Source organism: Scylla paramamosain, chromosome 23, assembly GCF_035594125.1.
Source record: "Scylla paramamosain isolate STU-SP2022 chromosome 23, ASM3559412v1, whole genome shotgun sequence".
NCBI classification, from domain to species: domain Eukaryota; kingdom Metazoa; phylum Arthropoda; class Malacostraca; order Decapoda; family Portunidae; genus Scylla; species Scylla paramamosain.
In genome coordinates, this window is record NC_087173.1 from 11700486 (window position 1) to 11710485 (window position 10000).

Here is a 10000-nt window from a genome sequence, read left to right on the forward strand (position 1 = left end):
TAATTCGGGAAATGTTTAGGCCTACGCAGTGGTGGGCACAGGTGAGGACGTATAGGTGTGCCGGCAGGTAGACAGGCAGACAGGTATAGGATAGTAGTAGTAATACCAGTAGTAGTAGTAGCAGCAGTAGTTGTAGCAGTAGTAGTAGTAGTAATAGTAGTAGTAGTAGTAGTAGTAGTAGTTGTTGTTGTTGTTGTTGTTGTTGTTGTTGTTGTTGTTGTTGTAGTGGAGAGAGAGAGAGAGAGAGAGAGAGAGAGAGAGAGAGAGAGAGAGAGAGAGAGAGAGAGAGAGAGATGCCCTCTCTGCGGGATAATACTCCTCTACCACACCTCTGATTGTGCCTGAGGAGAAGAGAGGCGTCTCCTCCTCCTCCTCCTCCTCCTCCTCCTCCTCCTCCTCCTCCTCCTCCTCCTCCTCCTCCTCCTCCTTCTCCGCACCTTCACGCGTCCTACTCTTCGTGTATTCCTTGAGGGCTTCGGGAAGAACGTGTGTGTGTGTGTGTGTGTGTGTGTGTGTGCGCTCTCTCTCTCTCTCTCTCTCTCTCTCTCTCTCTCTCTCTCTCTCTCTCTCTCTCTCTCTCTCTCTCTCTCTCTCTCTCTCTCTCTCTCTCTCTCTCTCTCGGAAGAAGAGAGACAAAAAATAAGGTGGAAGACTTCATTCGACCTTGAGAACGACCTCATCTCTTCCCTTACGACCTTCAGGTGGTGGTGGTGGTGGTGGAGATGGCTGTCAGTGTAGTACTGGCGACGGAGGGCAATGGCATTGTGATGGGGGTGGTGGTGGTGGTGGTGAGAGGTGGAGTTTGTCAATGATTGTGGAAAGGGATGGATTCTGCTGGTGGTGGTGGTGGTGGTGGTGGTGGTGGTGGGCAATGGTTGTACTGATAGATGTTTCTGACTGTTACGGTTTCTTCTCTTCCATTTTTTTTTTTTCTCTCTCTCTCTCCCTCTTCCTCATGACCCCATCATAGTACACTTTCAAAAGACATAACTTTCAACAGCAAGAGTGATTTGCAGTTTCATCTTTGCTCATTCAATTTGCTTGCGGTTACTGTGATAAATGAACGTCATGGTATCATTATCAGATAAAGGGTTAAGAGACCAGGGTGAGGAAAGAAGCGTGAGTGAGTGACTGAATTACTGCGCCGTAGTATTCAGTAGTAGGCAGTATGCACCTGCCGAAACGATGATTACTCCCAGTGTGGTCTAAAGCACTGGATCAGGGGGTGCTGTGAACTTACCATTAAACACAGCTGTGACCTCATCGAACGTTTCTCTTTGTGTCTCACAGCACAAGGGGGCAGTCACAGCCTGCCTTTCCTTCACACAAAGCTACAAGCACCTAATTACACACACACCCTTCACTCAAAATTCAAATCATGGCAACTCCTACACCAGCCTCGGAGTCCCCATCTGGGGAGGAGACCACAAATGTCCCCAGGTCAGACTGCTCTTCTGATAACGACCCTAAGTGTCTTGACACCACCCTCAACTTTTTCTTCATTAACTTCTGCAACATTCGCGGTCTAAGACCTAAATTTCAGTCTGTAGAACACCACCTCTCCTTTTCTAAACCTCATCTTCTTTTCCTCACTGAAACTCAGGTGTCTGAGGCAACTGATAGTAGCCCCTTTTCTGTTCGCTCCTACTTTCTCTATCTTTATTTTCAATCCAAAGCTGGATGTTGTGTTTATGTGCGCAGTAACTTGCTCTCGTGCCAACGCTCTTGAATCTTCCGAGTTTTCCACCATCTGGTTACGACTACAGAGTCACTCTCAAACTAAATTTATCTGTGTTGTATACTCTCACCTAACTCTTCTGACTATAAGAAATTCCTTGACTACTTAACTTCCAAAGTGGAGCACATTCTGACTCTCTTCCCTTTTGCAGAGATCTCCATTCTTGGAGACTTCAATGTTCACCACCAGCTTTGGCTTTCCTCTCCCTTCACTGACCATCCTGATGAACTAGCCTTCAACTTTGCTATCCTCCATGACCTAGAGCAATTGGTGCAACACCCTACTCGTATTCCTGACCGTCTTGGAGATACGCCCAACATTCTTGACCTTTTCCTGAGATGCCGGTCCCTATTCGGGACCGGCATCTCAGTTGGATTTTTTTTTCTTTTTTTTTAGGTTTTTTGTTGCCCTTGGCCGGTGCCCCTCCTACATAAGATAAATAAATAAATCAACTAGGCAATATGGCGCCGGGAGGAGAAGAGGGAGAGAGTGAGGGTGGCAGGCAAGGTTGAGGGTGGGCATGCTGCTGGAACAGAAAACATTCCTTCGAGGCACAAAAGAAAAAAATATATATATTCCAACACGTGACAGGAAGTTCATGTTTTGTTTTGGCTCCAGAAATATCGTCATTTAATTATCACCTTCTCTTCCCTCGCTTCCTTCCCTCTCCCTTTCCTTTCGTTCTTTTCTTCTTTCTCTTCCTTCTCCTGCTTTACCTTCCCCTCAGCCTTCCATGTCTATTAAACTCTGCAATTTCCTCCATTTAGTTTTTCTTCTTTTTTGTTGATATTTTGCTGTGTGTGTATGTATGTGTGTGTGTGTGTGTGTGTGTGTGTGTGTGTGTGTGTGTGTATTCTGTCTGTTCGCTTATTTCTCTGCCCGTCTACCTGTTTGTCTTTATATCTGTCTGTCTATATAACTTCTATGGATATATTCGCATTTATCTATCTATCTATCTATATATCTATCTATCTTTCTATCTTTTTGTTTATCTGCGCACCTATTTGTCTATCTGTCCATCTATCTATCTATCTATCTTTATATCTATCTATCTCTATCTATCTATCTATCTATCTATCTATCTATCTATCTTTCTATTTATCTACGTACCTACCTACCTACCTAACCTATCCATCTATATATCTTTCTACTTACCTACCTATTTATATCTATCTATCTATCTTTCTATCTCTAAATATTTATCTATTTATATATCTACCCACATGTCTATCTATCTATGCGTATATCTATCTATTCATCTCTCTGACTGTCAATCTGTCCATCCATTTGTCCGACTATCTGCTTGTCGTTCTGTCCGTCTACCTGTCTTTTTTTTTTTTTTTTGCCTGCCTGTCTTTCTTTCTCTTTGTTCTTTTGTCTTTTTGTTTTCTGTTGGTCTCTCTATTTGTCTGATAGTCTGTGTTCTGCCCATCCAGTGGCGCTTTTGTCTGTCTGTTTGTCTTTCTGCGTATTTGAACCTTTGTCTCTCTCTATCTGTTTATCTGCGTATAATCAGCCTGTCTTCAGCTGTCTGCCTCGCTACTTGTCAAAAACACCCACGTAGTTTTGACTCAAATATGCACTCATTATTTTTGTTACAGTTCCGGTTAACAAAAAGGATTCGTACCCAGAGCAGGACGTCCTTTGTTTTATTTTTGTCTCAGTGAGGTTTCTGGACCGTGGAGAGAAACTTGAGCACTTCCATTAACATACTTGTGAGCTTCTTTCTTCTTTTTCCATGAATATTTAGGGACACTTTTGCAATATTCTGATAATGACAGTTCACTCTTTATTGTCAACTTTATCTTTCTTTCCTTCAAGTTTCCATCGCTGTAATTGTCACTCATTATCATTTATTCGGTTTTCTTGTTTTTTTTTTTTAGTTTTATGTTTAACTTAGTACGTTTTTAATTGTTTATTGTTTTCATATTGTATTCTTTAAGTTTGCTCCGTTTATTTGAGAATGTAAGTGAATGAGACAAATTTAATAAAAACGAGAAGTGCAAGGACGTTGGAATTCTTCGAGAGGAGGTTGAATAATTCTATTTCTTCTCATAACGCTTTTCTTCTCGTCCTCGCAGTCATTCCCATGCTGTCTCCAAGATTTCTTCCTCCACAACATCTAATACACCTCCTCTCTCAAAATTCTTTCCTCCACGCTTCTTCCTTTCCTACTTTCTTTTTTTTTTTCTTTTTTTTCTTTTCTTTTTTTCTTTTTTTCTTTTCTTTTTTCGTCTCTGTCTAAACTTGAATCTCCCAGACCACACAAGAATTACATACAAAACCTCACCATGAATGTCACTATCCTGCTTTGCATCCCTCTGTTCCTCCCTTTAAGTCTTCTTCCTTAGTGTAAGTAGTGACGTTCCTCAAGGATCAGTCTTGGAACCGATTTTCTTCATAATATATATCAAAGACATAAACAAAGGAATCAAAAATAAATGATCAAAATTCGCGGGCGATACGAAAATTGCTAAGACTGACTTACCAACTCAACATCAGATTTTACAAAATGACATAGACACTTTCACTGAAGGGTCTAAAAAGCGGCTTATGAACTTTAGCTTTGATAAATGTCACATAACACATACTGGAAATAGCAACGGTCACTGTTCTCCTAAGTCTATTAACAGTGGTGTTCCTCAGGATTCTGTCCTGTCACCCACTCTCTTCCTATTATTTATCAATGATCTTCTAAACCAAACCTCTTGTCCTATCCACTCCTATATTGATGACACCACCCTGCAATTTTCCACGTCTTTTCACAGGCTTCCAATCCTTCAGGAAGTAAACAGACCACGCAGGGAACGCCTGACTTCAGATCTCTCTAAAATTTCTGATTAGGGCAGAGCAAACTTAGTATTGTTCAATGCCTCAAAAACTCAATTCCTCCATCTATCAACTCGACACAACCCTCCAGATAACTATCTTCTCTTCTTCAATGACACTCAACTGTCCCTCTCTTCTTCACTGAGCATCCTCGGTTTGACCTTTACTCATAACACTATGTAGCACGATTTTTTTTTTCTTTGACAAGCAAGTGTTATTTTCTAACTTTTTTCATTGCAAAACAATATAAAATGTCATTATTTCTGTCAGACTTTGCTTTTGTGGCTTTTAGAATTATTTTTTTGCCCCAAAATAGCTAAATTTCACCATTTTTACAGATGCTGTCACAGAGAACTTCTTTGCTCTTGTGTTGATGAATTGACCACATAAGTAGCAGAATGCATCTGGAGAATGATTGCAGCCTCTTAATGCCACTTCACCACTTGTGATGTGTCTTCTCAGGCAGCCAAAACAGAATTGATTGGTGATCTGCAAGCCCCTACTTTTATATTGTCAAGCAGTACTCTACAATATTCTTAGTCTTTCTAGAATGTGTTCCAGAATATTCTCAATCTTTCTAGAATATTCTTGAACCTACTTTAGAATATTCTGAATCATTCTAGAAAATTCTTGTAGATTCTAGAAAATTCTTGATACTTCTACATATTTCTACTGTATTCTAGAAAGTTCTAGAATATTCTGGAAATGTTTACATTGAATAGAAAGTTCTAAAATGTTCTGGAAACTTGTAAAAGTGTCTGGTAGAACATTCTGGAAGATTTGAGAAGATTTCTGAAATGTAAGCAAATTCTTCTGAATATGAGAAATTTCTTGCTAGATCTGGTCAGTTCAAGAATGATCTTATTAAAATTAGAAATCTTTAGAACACTTTATATTCTTTCTTTCATTGTTTTAACTTATTTGAAACATCTCAAAAGCAATTAGATAAGCAAATGAGATTTTGCAAAGGTCTTTACCTGACATGAAAACCAATAGTAACCCATTCTATACTGAAATAAGGCAAAAGTGGAAATTCATTGTTCTAACCACAAAAGCAAAGTTTTAGGATCATTTTTTTGCTTAGATGAAAATAACTAGAAAATTATGGTTTGGGGCCAAGGACAAGACAAAAGTGAAATTTTGTTACATAGTGTAATCTATACTGGAAACTTCACATTTCATCTCTAGCTAGAACAGCTTCTATGAAGTTGGGTGTTGTGAGTCGTCTCCGCCAGTTTTTTCTCACCTGCTCAGCTCTTAACTCTGTACAAGTATCTTATCCATCTATGTATGGAATACACGAGCTTTCAAAATGCTATAAATAGCCACTAAGTACTTATAATCATAACAGTGAATAATTAGCAAACAAGAACATCACATTTTGAAGAACACCTACAGTACACACAATGGAAAAAAACATCCGTTGGCATACCTCATTCAGTTGAGGTAAACAAGTTCACAAACCTGGAGACAGTTGAGCAACAACAGCGGGTGTCAGGTGATAAGTTGTGCAGCCACAACTGAACTCGCTGTCCTACCTGTCACCTGCACCGGCTATACCGGTGTTGCCAGGACATGGCATTATCATATTGTGACCCCAAAATCATGAAATTTTGACCAAAATTATCGTACAAAGTCACTGCTAAAGGCAATCATAGAATAAGTGTTGGTTTGCATTTTTATAGACTTCTTGAAAAAAAATTCTCACTTTCTATTAGATTTTTTTCCCATGTAGGCTAAAAGCTAGTCAGTTTTATTTATTCCAATATATATAAAAATCGGGCAAGAGATTTGGGAAAAGGTGCCGGCAGAAATATTGGCAACTATCTTGAATTTGTCGCTGGTTGTCAAGCACCGCAGAGTTCTTAACACTTTCTTATAATTTCCACGTAGTTTCTTCACGCTGTGTCCTGTCACTCCTGGCTGAAGGGAGGGGTGGATGGGGAGGAGCTTTCGTCATGCTGTCATTTTTCTCTTAGTGTATAATAGTCAGGATACAGTCCCTGCAAATAAGGACCTGCAGATCTGTTGCTGTCTGGTTTTTCTGTGTGTCCCTCCTCCTCGCCCTCTACGTCCTCGTCTAATTATTATTATTATTATTATTATTATTATTATTATTATTATTATTATTATTATTATTATTATTATTATTATTATTGCTGTTACTATTATTATCATTACTACTACTACTACTACTACTACTACTACTACTGCTACTACTACTACTACTACTACTACTACTACTACTACTATTGCTGCTGCTACTACTACTACTACTACTACTACTACTACTACTACTACTACTACTACTATTATTTTTTTTTTATTATTATTGTTGTTGTTGTTGTTGTTGTTGTTGTTGTTGTTGTTACTGTTATTATTATCATTATTCTATTATTATTATCATTATTATCATCTTTATTATTATTATTATTATTATTATTATTATTATTATTATTATTATTATTATTATTATTGTTGTTTTTTCTCATTCCTTTTTTTTTTATATTTCCTTCCTCTCACTTCTCCTCCTCCTCCTCTCCTCCTTCTCCTTCTCCTTCTCCTCCTCCTCCTCCTCCTCCTCCTCCTCCTCCTCCTCCTCCTCCTCCTCCTCCTCCTCCTCCTCCTCCTCCTCCTCCTCCTCCTCTTCCTCCACCACCACCAACAACAACAACAACAACAACAACACAAAGCACCCTCCTGCTGCTTTATTTTATTTACCTCTCCCTAATGGACTTATTTTTCCCCTCAGGGTCGCGCTGGTCCGGAAATTCCGTAGACCCACGTAATCTCTACCTGGAAGGGACGTGTCACCCCCACCTGGTGAACACTGGCAGGTAAGATCTCTCCCTTGACCCACTGGACCTGAAGGCAGAGAGTACCAGCACAAATTACTAAGCATCCTAAAGTAAAGTATGAGTGGAGACTCCCAGCCAGTAGAGACTACTGAACGCCTTGAGGTGCGGTCACACCAGTACATTTCCCGTCAATTTTTTCGTCAACTCCTGCTTCCGCCAACTGTCGTCTTTTTTCTTCTGCATCGTCACACGGCAGTGGTCGTCTTCGCGGAGGAGGGCTATCGTCAAATGGAAAATCCATTATGTGTGTATAAAGATATATATTAAGGAACCTTATTGTGAAAAATTAATAAATAAATCAAACTTAAATAGATTTTAAATAAAATATATATATATATATATATATATATATATATATATATATATATATATATATATATATATATATATATATATATATATATATATATATATATATATATATATATATATATATATAAAGTCACTTAATTTTACATGTCGTTACGTGTAATTTGTGGATATATAACAGCAAACAGTGGCTCGTATGACTTAATAGACGTTTACACTTTTGGGAGGTCTCCGTTTCCCTTCTGGACGCTGGACGCTGGACACCATTTCAGCTCGTTCGCTCGTTCTTTACAACACTTGTAAAAAAGTGCAGAGCAGTGACTGCTTGCCTGTGCGTCAGAGGAGCCATGTTTGTTTTATTGTCATCGAAAGTCCAGACGAACGGCTGTGCGTGTGACGGGGCGCGCTCAAAAAATTATCGATTTTCATAAAGTTGATGAAAAAAGCCGACGCCAAATGTTGTAGTGTGACGGCGCCTTAGAGTAAAGTGTGAAAGGAGAGTACCAGTCAACACAGATTACTAAGTGTCCTTAAGTAAAGTACTTGTCAAAAAAGAAAAAAAAAAAAAGTAAAAAGTAAAATTGTTTAGGTGTTAGTAAATAAATGTCGAAAATTAGGTCCTGGTTAAAAGTGAAGTGCTTGTCAGAATTGAGGTAGTTGTTAACAAGAAAACAATAATAAGATAAAAGCAAAGAATAAGTGAAAAATAAGAAAATAATAATAAACACCACCAACAACAACAACAACAACAACAACAACTACAATTACAACAACAGGACCAGCAGCAACAACAACAACAGCAACATTAATAAATCACCGTCAGCAAAACCCATGAAAAGTGAACAAAAAACATCACCTGGAAAGTCCAAAAAATAAAACCATAGTCAAAAGTTAAATAGTAAAACATTGCTCATAAGTAAATAAAATTTAAAAAAAATCAAGTACTATTTTGGAGTAGTTACCAAGAATCTTCAGAAATAACAATAATAATAATAATAAAAATAAATGTGTGTAGTGGAGGTAAAGGAAAGGACGTGGGAATTCAAGTGGGTGTTTAAAAGCGTGTGTGATTTATACCCTGCTGAGACCAAGTCGTGGGTGAGGGGAAATGGTTGGCTTAATTAAAGGCCGTCGCTTGCTTCCCGGTACAGGAGGCGCCTGCTGGGATGCGGGACAGGTGGCTGGGAGAGAGAGAGAGAGAGAGAGAGAGAGAGAGAGAGAGAGAGAGAGAGAGAGAGACTTAATTTTTCATGTACGATTTTTCAGTCTTTTTCTTATGTTTATCATATTTTACGTTTTCTGCCGCTTTTTTTCTTTTTTTTTCTTTTCCTCCTCCTCCTCCTCCTCCTGCTCCTCCTCCTCTTCCTCCTCCTCTTAAAAATTTACTTCACTATTACCCTCTCGTTCTTCAGGTAATTTAAATTTTCTTTCTACTGACATCCCATCCTTCTTTATTTTTTTTTAATCACTATTGAAATTAATTAAGTTTACCTTTCTGTCTAGTCTTCTTTTTCTTATTCGTGATGTTGTTTGCCATCCTTTAGTTTCTTTTTTTCCTTGCTTTATCATCGCATACCTCCACTACTCCTTTCTGTTCATTAATCATCACCTCACTGTTTTCTAATCATCTCATCTCTAAATCCAATAATCACTTCCTTCATTTTCTTGCCCCTCCTCTAATCTTTATCTCCATCCTTCCCTCCGTCTCTCCCTCCCTCTCTTACTATCTAGACATCACCGTTCTATTTATCATTTTTTTTCATCTGTCTTCCCTCCCTTTAACCTTTCTTCCCTTCCTCCATCTTCTTACCCTATATTGCCATTAAAGTTACAGTAGTTATTGTTTTCATCACTGTCTTCCTATCCCCATCTCTTACAGTCTCTCCTTGTTCCTTCCATCTCTCAGCTTGGCATCATTGTTCTATTTGTCATTTTAAATACTGTCTAACTTTCCGTGCTCCCTCCCACCCCTCTCTTCTTTACTTCCTCGGATATTAACGTTCTATTTGTCATCCTCTTAATCTCCCTCCAGCAGTCCTTTCTCCGCCGCGGTCTCCAGTGTACTCAGTATGTCCATCTCTCACAGTCATTTATCACCTCTAATGACGTGCTTTGCCCTTAACGTTTACGAGTAGCGGTAATCTCCCTGCCTTCGTTACTGCGCGCACGTTTCTCCGCTCGCTTGCTTACATAATCTTGTCCATGACTCGTCGTTTATCTGATCGCTCTCGTCCTCAGCGGTTTTGTCCACGTACGGTTTTCCTAA

General features: G+C 39.0%; 1 long non-coding RNA gene across 3 annotated transcripts in view; it reads left to right on the forward strand.

The window, feature by feature from the left end:
• LOC135112195 (uncharacterized) overlaps positions 1–10000 on the forward strand; it is a 108261-nt gene that overhangs the window by 95522 nt on the left and 2739 nt on the right. For 2 of the 3 annotated variants that reach the window (XR_010274110.1, XR_010274111.1), the window contains exon 4: positions 7320–7669. This is a non-coding gene — a long non-coding RNA (uncharacterized LOC135112195). The remainder of the gene's footprint in view (positions 1–7319; positions 7670–10000) is intronic. The other variant, XR_010274112.1, reaches the window with a different exon arrangement.